This window comes from Canis lupus, chromosome 4, assembly GCF_048164855.1.
Source record: "Canis lupus baileyi chromosome 4, mCanLup2.hap1, whole genome shotgun sequence".
NCBI lineage: Eukaryota > Metazoa > Chordata > Mammalia > Carnivora > Canidae > Canis > Canis lupus.
In genome coordinates this window covers 1,383,291-1,396,002 of record NC_132841.1, presented here as the reverse complement: position 1 = coordinate 1,396,002, position 12,712 = coordinate 1,383,291, and positions in this window count along the sequence as shown.

The following is a 12,712-nucleotide window of genomic DNA, read 5'->3' as shown; positions in this document are numbered from 1 at the left end:
CGTGGCCCTGCCCTCCAGGAGCTCCCATTCTGGGGGGAAACATGGACATCACCAGTAAAACAAATACATGCAAAAGGAAAAAGCCAAACGCTGTATTTGAACAAAGCACAGTGCTGTGACAGAGGGTTGGGTGCCTCAGGTGAGGAGGTTGGAACAGGTCACCCTGAGGTGACCTTTATGCTGTGACTGCCAATGGTAAGATGAAGCTGGCCCTGCACAAGCCTTAGAACAGTGTGTTGGGGCAAGACTCATCTGTACAGCAATTCAGAGGCAGAAGTGAGTGTGGCCAGAGAAGCCACAAGAAAGCACCAAGGTGGCTGGCTCCTCACTGGGAGAAGAGGAAAGAGGGCGGGAGGAGGAGCCTGGGGCCTGGCTGACTGAATTGATAATCTATTTCTGGGTGGAAAAGATACCCCAAATACAGTGGTTTGCAACAATAGACATGGATTATCTCATGGTTTCTGTGGGCCAGGAATCCAGGTGGTCCTAGGAGCCTTTTTCCTAAGGAATCTCAAGAGGTGGGGGCTATGGTCCCAACTGAGGCTCCCATGGGTCAGGACTAGAGCTGCATGCACTCCACGGTGCAGCAGGACTCAGTGTGGACTGAGGGCCTGAGCACTTCTCTTTTGGTCGCTTTCAGTCATGGATTGTAGGAACCTCTCCTAGCACAGCCAATGAAATTTCTGTTTCTACCTCAGAATGAGGGATATGAGACAGAAGAGAGAGAAAGAGGGAAAAGAGGAGAGAATGCAAGAAAGAGCGAGTGAAACATTAGTCACTCAAAGTCATTTCCAGCTCTTGGAAGTGACAGTGCATTGCTTTGCCATCTTCTATGGAGTAGAGGTCACTAAGTCCAGTCCACACTCACAGAAGCGAACTACACAGGGATGTGTTCACGAGGAGGTGGGATTGCAAAAAGCCACTCAGGAGAGAAGCAGAAGGCCCCAAAATGTTCCCAGTAAGAAGGTGGAGCCAGGTGTGAACCCAGCTGTGCCCTCAAAGTTGGGCCCTGGTTCCACTTGGGTTTTCTCAGGGGACTATGGAAAAGGCTGTTAGTAGAATGAGGCGGGGGAGGGGGGGGCACTGAGCAGCCTGGATGGACATTTAGCAGCCCTGTCCATGCAGCATTTGGGGCAGAGGGAGCTAGGGCCACTGCTGCATTCACACTCAATTTCTGAATCTAATTCCTCATTGGACAATTGGGAAACTGAGGCCTATGGAGAGGCAAAATCAAGGAGAAATAAAGACTTTCCCAAACAGAAGCTGAGGGAGTTCACTGTCATTACATCTGCCTTACAAGAAATGATGAGAGGTGTTCTTTAAACGAAAATAAAAAGATGCAAATTAACATCATAAAACATATGGATATGTGTGTAAAATCTACTGTTAAAAGTAAATAAAGGGGATCCCTGGGTGGCTCAGGGTTTGGCGCCTGCCTTCCGCCCAGGGCGCGATCCTGGAGTCCCGGGATCGAGTCCCGCATCAGGCTCCTGGCATGGAGCCTGCTTCTCCCTCTGCCTGTGTCTCTGCCTCTCTCTGTCTATCATAAATAAATAAATAAATAAATAAATAAATAAATAAATAAATGTTAAAAAAGAAGATATATTTCTCAATATTGTAATTGTACATAATTCACTTATAAGTCTAGTTTATAAGTTTAAAAAATGTATTATAAATAAATGTAACTGCAATAATTTGCTATTGGATGGATGCACAATATAAAAATATGTAAACTATAACACCAACAACCTAAAATGTGAGGAGGGTGGTGAGTAAAAGTGAAAAGTTTAGTAATGCTATCAAATTAAACTGTTACCAGCATAAAATAGAGTATTACATACATAAGATCTTAAGAAAGTATTATATGGCAATCTCAACAAGGATAAAGGTTGAAGCATTACACTTCCTGATTTCAAAGAACATTACACAGCTGTAAGAATCAAAATACTGTGCTATTGGCATAAAACAGACACATGGAGACCAGTGGAACAGAAGAGAACCCAGAAATAAAGTTCATATGGACAGTCAACTAACATTTGATGATGGAGCCAAGAATATTCAATGGGGAAAAGGTAGTTTCTGCATTTAGTGGTGCTGGGTAAACTGGATAGTCATGTGCAAAAGAATGAAACTAACTCTCCATCTTAAACTGCTCAAAAAATTAACTCAAAATGGATTAAAGACTTAAATGTAAGTCTGAAACTATAAAACTCTGAGAAGACTGACGACATAGGAAAAGCTTTTTGCCATGGGTCTTGGAAATGATTCCTTTCATATGACACCTACATCACAGGCAACAAAATAAAAAATGTAAACAAGCAGGACTACAACAAACTAAGAAGCTTCTGCACAGTAAAAGAAATGATCAACAAAATCTAAAAGAAATCTACAGAACTGCAGAATTTATTTGCAAACCACATATCTAAGGGATTAATATTTAAAATATGTAAAGGACACAACTCAACAGCAAAAAAATCAATTTAAAAATTGGCAAATAAAAAAAATTTAAAAAACTAAAAATTGGCAAATAACCCGAATGAACATTTTTACAAAGAAGATATTGAAATGGCTAAATTATATAAGAAGCGGCTCAACCTCATATTAGGGAAATGCAAATCAAAATCACAGTCTGTTAGAATTCAAAAAGATAAGAGCTAACAGATGCTGGCGAGGATGTGGAGAAAGACCCATGTGCATTGTTGGTGGGAATTACAAAATGGTATAGCCACTAAGGAAAATGAAGGGAGATTCCTTCAAAAATTAAAACTAGTACTACCAGGACACCTGGGTGGCTCAGTGGTTAAGTGTCTGCCTTCAGCTCAGGGCATGATCCCAGGATTCAGGATCGAGTCCCACATCAGATTCCCCACAAGGCATCTGTTTCTCCCTCTGCCTATGTCTCTGCCTCTCTCTCTGTGTCTCTCATGAATAAATACATAAAATCTTTAAAAAATACTGAAACTACCATATGATTCAGCTTTTAAAATCCAAACTAAAATTGAGATTTTAACTCAATTAAAAATTTAGTATGTACCCAGGGGCACCTGAGTGGCTCAGTTGGTTCAGTGTCTTTTTTTTTTTTTTTAGATTTTATTTATTTATTCATGAAAGACACACAGAGAGAGGCAGAGACACAGGCAGAGGGAGAAGCAGGCTCCACGCAGCGGGGCCCATGTGGGACTCGATCTTGGGACTCCAGGATCACACCCCAGGCCAAAGGCAGGCACTAAACTGCTGAGCCACCCAGGGCTCCCCGAGTGTCCAACTCTTGATTTCAGCTCAGGTCATTATCTCAGGATTGTGAGATCTAATCCTGTGTGGGGCTCTGCAGTGAGCAGAGTCTGCTCAAGATTCTCTCTCTCTCTCTCTGCCCCCCCACTTGTGCGCTCTTTCTCTCTCTCTCTCAAATAAAAAAAAATTAAAAAATAAAATATTTTTAAAATTTAGTATATATCTAGGAGAAATTAAATCATTGTTCTGAAGAGATGTTTGCAGCCTTATGTTCACTGCAGCATTATTTAGACAACAAAAACTTCATGTCAATCAAAAGATGACTGGTTAAAGAAATTGGGGGATATGTAATATATATACATATATGTAAACATGGAATACTATTCAGTCATGAAAAAGGGAAATCATGTCATTTGTGACAACCTGGATAGCCCTGAGGGCACTGAAATAAGTTAAATAAAGACAAATATTGTATGATCTTACTTGTATATAGAATATAAAATAAGCTAACTCATAGAAAAAGAGATCAGATTTGTGGTTACCAGAGGCAGGGGTTTGGAGTGGGGGATCAGGTGAAGGTGGACAAAAGCTGCAAATATCCAGCTCTAAGAGAAATAAGTTCTGAGGATGTAATTTAAAAAATTCGGAACTTAATGGGACACCTGGGTGGCTCAGCAGTTGAGCATCTGCCTTCAGCTCAGGGCATGATCCCAGGATTCAGGATCGAGTCCCACATCAGGCTCTCTGCAAGGAGCCTGCTTCTCCTTCTGCCTGTGTCTCTGCCTCTCTCTCTCTCTCTCTCTCTCTCTCTCTCTCTGTGTCTCTCATGAATAAATAAATCTTTAAAAAAATAGTAACTTAATTAACAATAATGTATTATATATTTGAAAGTTGCTAAAAGAATAGATCTTTATTTGATCACAAGGAAAATAATTGCAACAATGTGTGTTAAGAAAGGTTAACGAATCTTATGTGGTAACCATTTTTCAATATACACATAAATCATTATGTAGTACATCTAAAACTTATACAATTACATGTCAATTATATCATAATAAAAGTGGAAAAACAAAAAAAAGGTGGAAAAACACCTGTAACCTAAAATGATACCACTCTTAGAGCAGCCTCCATGTTGCATTCATATAATCATCTTTATTACATGTCCTTTTAAATAATTCTCTAGATGCAGTAACATCCATTCACTTAACAACACAGTTCTCTTCACAGAAGGCAGGTAATACTATTCTAATCATATTTATTACACGATCTTTAAAAATCTCTCTAAACGCATTATAGAAATGCTATCACATGAATTCCTGGAATAACATTCTAGTCAAAGGAGCTTGCACAGATCACTCATATAGCAAATGTTAACATGTGTGGGTTTTTTTTAAAAAATTTTTTTAAATCTTTATTTATGATAGTCACAGAGAGAGAAAGAGAGAGAGGCAGAGACACAGGCAGAGGGAGAAGCAGGCTCCATGCACTGGGAGCCCGACGTGGGACTCGATCCCGGGTCTCCAGGATCGCGCCCTGGGCCAAAGGCAGGCGCCAAACCACTGCGCCACCCAGGGATCCCACATGTGTGGTTTTTTTTATTCCCAAGAACACGTGTGTTTTTAACCACTTCTCTACCTGCATTACATTATGAGAACACATCCATTACATTAGATAACACTGTTTTCCTAGCCAGTAGGCAGCACACTTAAAAACTTTATTACATGTGTTTTTAAACTTCTCAAAATGCATTATAGAATGCATTATACCCATTCCCTGAAATAACACCCCTCTCAAAGTAGCTTCCACATAATACTCATCTAACCATTTTTATTGTTTTTAAACTTTTATAATGTTTTACAGAATGTCTATAGCATACGTCCCCTGTAATAACACTCTTATCAAGGTAGCTTGCAAGTTTTTTGTTTTGTGTGCCAGTCTTAGCCTCTTGATGACCAGTGTAGCTGGACAGGCCTGCATGGTTCTTAATATGATTGCAAGATGCCTCAGCAATAACCATCAGAAAACTTAAAAAAAATCAAAAACAGGTTTATTATTTACAAGTCCTGAAAATGATACACACATCTGAGGCCACACTTCAAAGTTGCAGGTGGGGGAAGAGGGTTAGAGTTTAGCTTTTATTGGAGTTGAGGGTAGGGATCTAGGGTTTCACGGGCTCACTTTGTTGGTAAATTTTAAACATAAGAGTGGAAATCTAAAGCATGGGAAAAAAAAAAAAACAAGTGGCTCAAATGGCCAGTTACCAAACCAACCAAGATAAACGGAGCCTCAGGGGTGGGGTGCAAGCCAGCTCTTACACTACATGTGGCTGGCATGCAGGTGGCAAAAGAGAGTCACCTTTGAACAGGATGCCTTGGATGCTTTGTTGAAGTGCACCCTTAGCAATCAAAGCTTAAGTCAGGTGCTTACGTTACAAAAAAGAGAAAACCCAACTGTCAGAGCTTATGCGATAAGCATTCTTATATCCATCTTTATTAAGTACAATTTTATTTATTCATTAATTTATTTATTTAAGATTTTATTTATTTATTCATGAGAGACACACACACTGGCAGAGGGAGAAGCAGGCTCCATGCAGGGAGCCCAATGTGGGACTCAATCCCGGAACTCCAGGACCACGCCCTGGGTCGAAGGCAGGCACTAAACAACTGAGCCACCCGAGGATCCCTTAAGTACAATTTTAAACACTTCTCTATGTTAATACAAAATAGATATCACATCCATGCCCTGAAATAACTCTTCTCAAAGTAGAATGCAAGTAGCACTCTTAGAGCCACAGTAGTTACATTTGGTTTTTATTTCTCTTTTAAATGCCTTACAGGTTGGATATCACATCTACACACTCAAATAACAATCCTCTCAGTGATTTATGTATCACTCTAATAATGATCTTTATGTGTATTTAAACACTCCCCTCTATAATGTACAGAATGTTTAAAATGTCAATTTCTTAATATCATACTCAAAGTCACATTACTCTTATAACCATTTTTATTATGTATTTCAAACACTTCTTTAAATGCATTCTGAAAGGTTATCATGTCCATTCCTTGAAATAATATTCTTCTCAAAGTAACAGACACCTAGCACTATAGCCATCTCCATTACTTTAAAAAAATTACCTTAATGTGTCATTGATATAGCTATCACACCTGTTCCCTTAAATAACACTCTTGTCAGAGTAGGTTACCTGTGCCCTCATAAAACTATCACAATTACATAAGTTTTAGACATTTCTCTAATGCATTACAGAATGTCTATCACATCCTTTCCACTAAATGACACTCCCTGTGATAGAATACAGATTCCACTTTCATAAACACCTTTACTTCATGTGTTTTTTCCCCAATTTTATTGAGATTTAATTGATACACTGTATGGTATAAATTTGTGTGTGTACTGCATAACCTGGCATACAGGTGTGTGTGTATATATATATATATATATATATATATACACACACACACATACATATATATGATGAATTATCATAGTAAGTTAACATCCATAATCTCATATAGATACAAAAGAAAATAATTTTCCTTGTGATAAGAACTCTTAGGACCTACTCTCTCAATAATTTTCATGTATACCATACGGCAGAGCTAATTAGTTATCATATTGAACATTCCATACCCAGTACTTAATTTATAACGTACAGTTTATACATTTTGATCACTTTCCTCCAATTCTCACATCCTCTACCCACCACCTCAGGTGACCACAAATCTGAATTATTTTTCTACAAGTAGTTTTTCATTTGTTTTTGTTTGCTTGGTTTTTAGATTACACATATAAGTGAGATCATACATTTGTCCTTCTCTGTCTCACTTCACATAGCATAATGCCTTCAAAGTCTACCTAAGTTGTCACAAGTGGCAGGATTTCCTTCTTTTTATGACTGAATATTCTACTATGTATGTGTGTCTTCTCTTTCCATTCATCTGTTGATAAACACTGGGGTTGTTTCCATGTCTTAGCAATTGTAGGTATGCCGCACCTGACATGGAGTGAGATATCTCATTGACATTTTGTTTCCTTCAGATGTGTTTCCTTCAGAGGTAGAATGACCTGATCATATGGTAGTTGTATTTGTAATCTTTTGAGGAATCTTCATCCTATTTTCTACAGTGTCTGCACCAAGTTACAGTCCCACCAGCAATGCAAAAGTTTCCCTTTTCCCCACCCCCTCAGTAGTATTTTTCTCTTCTAATCACTCTAACGAGCCAAAGATGTCTTATGTGATTTACATTTGCACTTCCCTAGTGATTGGTGATATTACCTGTTAGCCATTTGGATATCTTCTTTGGAAAAGTGCTCACTCAGATCCTTTGTCTATTTTTTTTTTAAGATTTTACTTATTTATTTATTCATTAGAGAGAGAGACAGAGAACAGGCAGAGGGAGAAGCAGGCTCCCCGGGGAAGCCTGATGCGAGACTCAATCCCTGGACCCTGGGATCACACCCTGAGCCACCAAAGGCAGACATTCAACCACTGAGCCACCCAGGTGTTCCCCTTTGCCCATTTTTTAATTTAAAATTTTTTCTGTTGAATTGCAGGAGTTCTTTATATCTTTCAGATGTTAACCCTTCATCAAATATATGGTTTACAAATATTTTTCCCATTCTATAGATTGTCTTTCCATTTTGTTGATCATTTCTTTTGTTGTGCAGAGCTTTTTAGTTCAAGACAGTCCCACTTGTTTATTTTTGTTACCTGTGCTTTTTAGGTTGTCATATCAAAAATAATCATCACCAAGACTAGTATTAAAGAACTTTTTATCTATATGTTTTCTTCTAGGAATTTTTTTTTTTTAACTTTTAAATCCTCTTCTAGGAATTGTATGGTATCTGGTCTTGCATTTAAGTCTTTAATCCATTTTGAGTTCATCTTCATGAGCAGTGTAATATAGGGGTTGTTTCATTCTTTTACCCTTGAATGTCCAATTTTCCCAGCACTTTTTGAAGAGACTGTCTTTTCTCCATGGACTATTCGTGGCTCCCCTGTCAAATATTAGTTGACTGTATAGGCATGGGTTTACATCTGAGCTCTTAATTTATTTCTATGTCTTTGTTATGCTACTACCATACTATTTTGATCATCTTAGCTTTATAACATGGCTTGAAATCAGGAAGTGTGAACCCCCCACAGTATTGCTTTTGTTATTCAGGGTGTTTAGCTGCTCCATATAAAATTTTAGGATAATTTTTTTTTCTGTTTCAATTTCCTTTGGGATCTTGATAGGAATTGCACTGAATTTATAGATGGCTTCGATTACTATGGAAGACAAAAATATTCATGCTTGTATCAATTCATGCTTGTATGAATGGAATGAATGCCTTTCCATTCATTTGTGGGTTTTTTTTTTTTTTCAATTTCTGTCATCAGTGTCTTAACAGTTTTCAGTAAAAAAACATTTCATCTCTTTGGTTAAATTTATTCCTAGGTATTTTACTGTTTTTGATGCTGTGTATAGCAGAGTTTTATTTTTGAAAATTTGTTTTTAGTTTATCAAAATGCTAACTTTGTATCCTGCAACTTTCCTGAAATCTTTGTTTAACTTTAACAATATTTCGGTGGAGTCTATAGGATTTTCTCTATATAAAATTATCATCTGCAAATATAGACAATTTTACTTCCTCCAGTCCTATTCTGATACCTTTTCTTCCTTTTCCTTGCCTAAATGCTCTTCCGGTACTATGTTAAATATGAGTGATGTCAAGGCACACCTCTGTCTTCTTTCTGACCTTAGAGGAAAAGCTTTCAGACTTCCACCAATGAGTATGATATTAGTTATGGGCTTGTCATATACAGCCTTTACTATGTTGAGATATGTTCCTTTTATAATTGTTATATTTTATCAGGAACAGATGTGAAATTTTGTCAAATCCTTTTTCTTCATTTTTGAGATGATCATATGATTTTTAAAATTTTGTTCTTTTATGTGTTGTTTCACCTTTATTGATATGCAGATGCTGAATCATCCTTGCACCCTAGGGATAAATCTCACTTGAACATGGTAAAAGATCCTTTCAGTGTGCTGCTGAATTTGGTTTGTTGATATTTTATGGAGGATTTTTGTATCTGTATTCATCAGAAATATTGGCCTATCATTTTCTTTTGTTGTAGTGCCCTTTTCTGGCTTTGGTAGAGCCTCATAGAATGAATCAGGAAGCATTCCTTCTTCTGTTTTTTGGAATAGTTTGAGAAGGATACGTATTGTTTTGGTATGTTGTCTCCATTTTCATTTGTCTCAAGATACTATTTTACCCATTTAATTTATTCTTTCATACACTAGTTTTTGAGAGAGTGTTGTTCAATTTCTGTGTATTTGTGATTTTTAAAATTATTTTTAAATTCATACTGTTGTAGTCAGAGGAGATATTTGGTATGATTCCAATCTTCTTGTTGCTAAGACTTGTTTTGTGGGCTAACTTATGGCCTACCCTAGAAAATGTTACATGTGGGCTTGAGAATGTGTAATTCTGCTGTTGTTGGATAGAATCCTCTATATATGTCATTAGGTCCATTTCATATATTGTAATATTCAAACCTGCTACTTAATGATTGATTCTCCCTCTGGATGATTTATCCTTTTTGAGAGAAGGGTAATAAAGTCCCCTAATATTATTGTATTGCTGTTTATTTTTCCTTTTAGCTCTGTTAATTTTACTTTATGTATTTGTTTGGTACATAAATATATACAAATATCTTCTTGATGAGTTGATGCCTTTAACATTATATATTTTCTCTTTTTACTGTTTTTAAACTTGATTTTGTCTAACTACCTCTGCTATTTTTGGTTGCCATTTGCATATAGAGACCTTCACTCTCTATTTGTATATGTCTTAATGCTAGAGTCTCTAGTAGGCAACATATTGTGGAATTGTTTTATCCATTCAATCATTCTATGTCTTTGAAGAAGCCATCTTTACATTAAAGTAAGTATTAAAAGGTAGGGGCTTACAATTGCCATTTTGTTCACTGTTTTCTGACTCTTTTGTAGATCCTTTGTTTCTTGCTTCTTTTTTTTATTTTTTTCTTTATTTATTTATGATAGTCACACAGAGAGAGAGAGGCAGAGACACAGGCAGAGGGAGAAGCAGGCTCCATGCACCGGGAGCGCGACGTGGGATTCAATCCCGGGATTCCAGGATCGCGCCCTGGGCCAAAGGCAGGCGCCAAACCACTGCGCCACCCAGGGATCCCCTATTTCTTGCTTCTTATCCATTTGTGTTTTGATGTCTTTTGGTCAGTATGCTTTATCATGTTCTTTTGTGTAAATGCTAGGTTTTTCCCTTGTGGTTTCTTATAATTACAACAGTCTATTTTAAACTGATAACAAATTCAACAGCATTCCTAAGCTTTACACTTTTACTTCTCCTCTCTTGGACATTCCCTTTATTGATGTTACAGTGTATATACATTTTTTTATATTGTATGTACAATAAAAGGTTATTGTATTCATGGTTACTTTTACTAAGTTTTTTGTGTTTTGTTTTTAACTTTTAAACTAGCATTTTTAGGGAATTTGTACCACCACAGAACAAGCCTAAGACACACACACACAAACAGCATTGCAGGGCTTGGAGCTGGTTCCCCTTCCACTCAGCCAGGGGAGCTAATATAAAACTATTGAGTGCAGGGCCCACCCTACCAGATGAAAAGGCCTACGTGAGCACGGGGAAGCTGCCTAACCCCATGGCACTTGAATGGAGATCATAGCCAGCAGCACTACACATCTGCAGAGTGAGGACACTAGCTCCATTTGACCAGAAAACTTGGGGCACTCAAGTTCTGCCTGGCCAGCTCCCCAAGCAAGAGTTTTGCCAGCCTGTTTGCCTATTCTGTGGCCTGGCCTCAGCAGGGACACTCCTCCAGTACTCTGCCTACTGCTGAACACAACCTCTTACTGCAGAACTGTTAGAACAGGAAGCTCAATAACATCCTCATGAACCCTTCACTCTGCTCTACCATCCTCAGTCCACAATGTGCTTCTTTGAGTTGCAAGACAGCATTATCAAGTCCAGACATAAAACATTTCAACTGGGCAAGAAGGAAATCATTTCCAGAAGTTTTCAGAACACATCTGCAAACAACACTGGAGAGAACTAGAACATGTGCTGATCCCAAACAAATCTCTGAGCGGAGTGTCTTATGACTGGCTTAATCCAATCAACCTTTACCTCTGGACCTTCCAAGGCTAAGGTGAAAAACAAGTTAAGGCTCTGCCATCAAGGGAAAAATGAGTGTTGGGTACAGTCTCTAAGAACCTACCAATTGTTTGGAAGTTAATTTAAGATATAAAAGAATAACACGGGATCCCTGGGTGGTGCAGCGGTTTGGCGCCTGCCTTTGGCCCAGGGTGCGATCCTGGAGACCCAGGATCGAATCCCACGTCAGGCTCCTGGTGCATGGAGCCTGCTTCTCCCTCTGCCTATGTCTCTGCCTCTCTCTCTCTCTCTCTCTCTCTGTATGACTATCATAAATAAAAAATAAAAAAAAAATAAAAGAATAACACTCATATTAAATTGCCCCTATGAGCTAGCCACTATTAATGTCCCCATTTTACAGATGAGACTCTGAGTACAGACAGTAATTTGTTTCAAATCTATTAAGTGATAGGGCCAGACAATATCATAAGATCCCAGGCAATCTGGCATCTAATTCTACAGCCTCCCTTATATTGGGAAGTAAGGGATAAGACAAAATATGTATATACAGCATCACAGTAGATAGTTCCTATTACACTTTGGCTATGCAATACATAGTACCTAAGTAGATTTTTCATCTGAATATTTTGGCTGCATATTTTCTTCCTATAATGGAAAGCAATACTGTGTTGAGTTCAAGTAGCACTGTTCACACCTGCTTTCATTAACTGACGATATAGCTTATTTTGTGTAATTAGTATTTTCATTACACCCACTTGTGGACTCTAAGGCAGGTGAAAACTTCATAAACATGATGTTTTAATTCTTTGTTGAAGAATTAATACAAAACACTGGCCATATCCACTTTTATAAGCCAGGAAACTGTGAGAGAACAGGTATAAGATATGATAAAATTGTGGAGTATTATTTCACTTAAGATGTATATTGCATAAAATTAATTTGTTAGCTTTTAATATGGAATACTTTTGTTATTGGTCACATAGCAAAGGGAACAAAATATTTTCGGTATTAAACTCATATATAAACACTTATTACACAGGGATTCTTTTTTTTTTCCCCCACAGGGATTCTTGACACATGTGCTTACTGCTGTTGTCCTAATTATTCTCTTGTATGTTTTTTTAAAGAAGCTGCTGGAGGAATCTAAGCAGAGAGCAAACAATGCCAGACTTTTGGGGATCCCTGGGTGGCTCAGTGGTTTGGCACCTGCCTTTGGCCCAGGGCGCATCCTGGAGATCCGGGATCAAGTCCCACGTCAGGCTCCCTGCATGGAGCCTGCTTCTCCCTC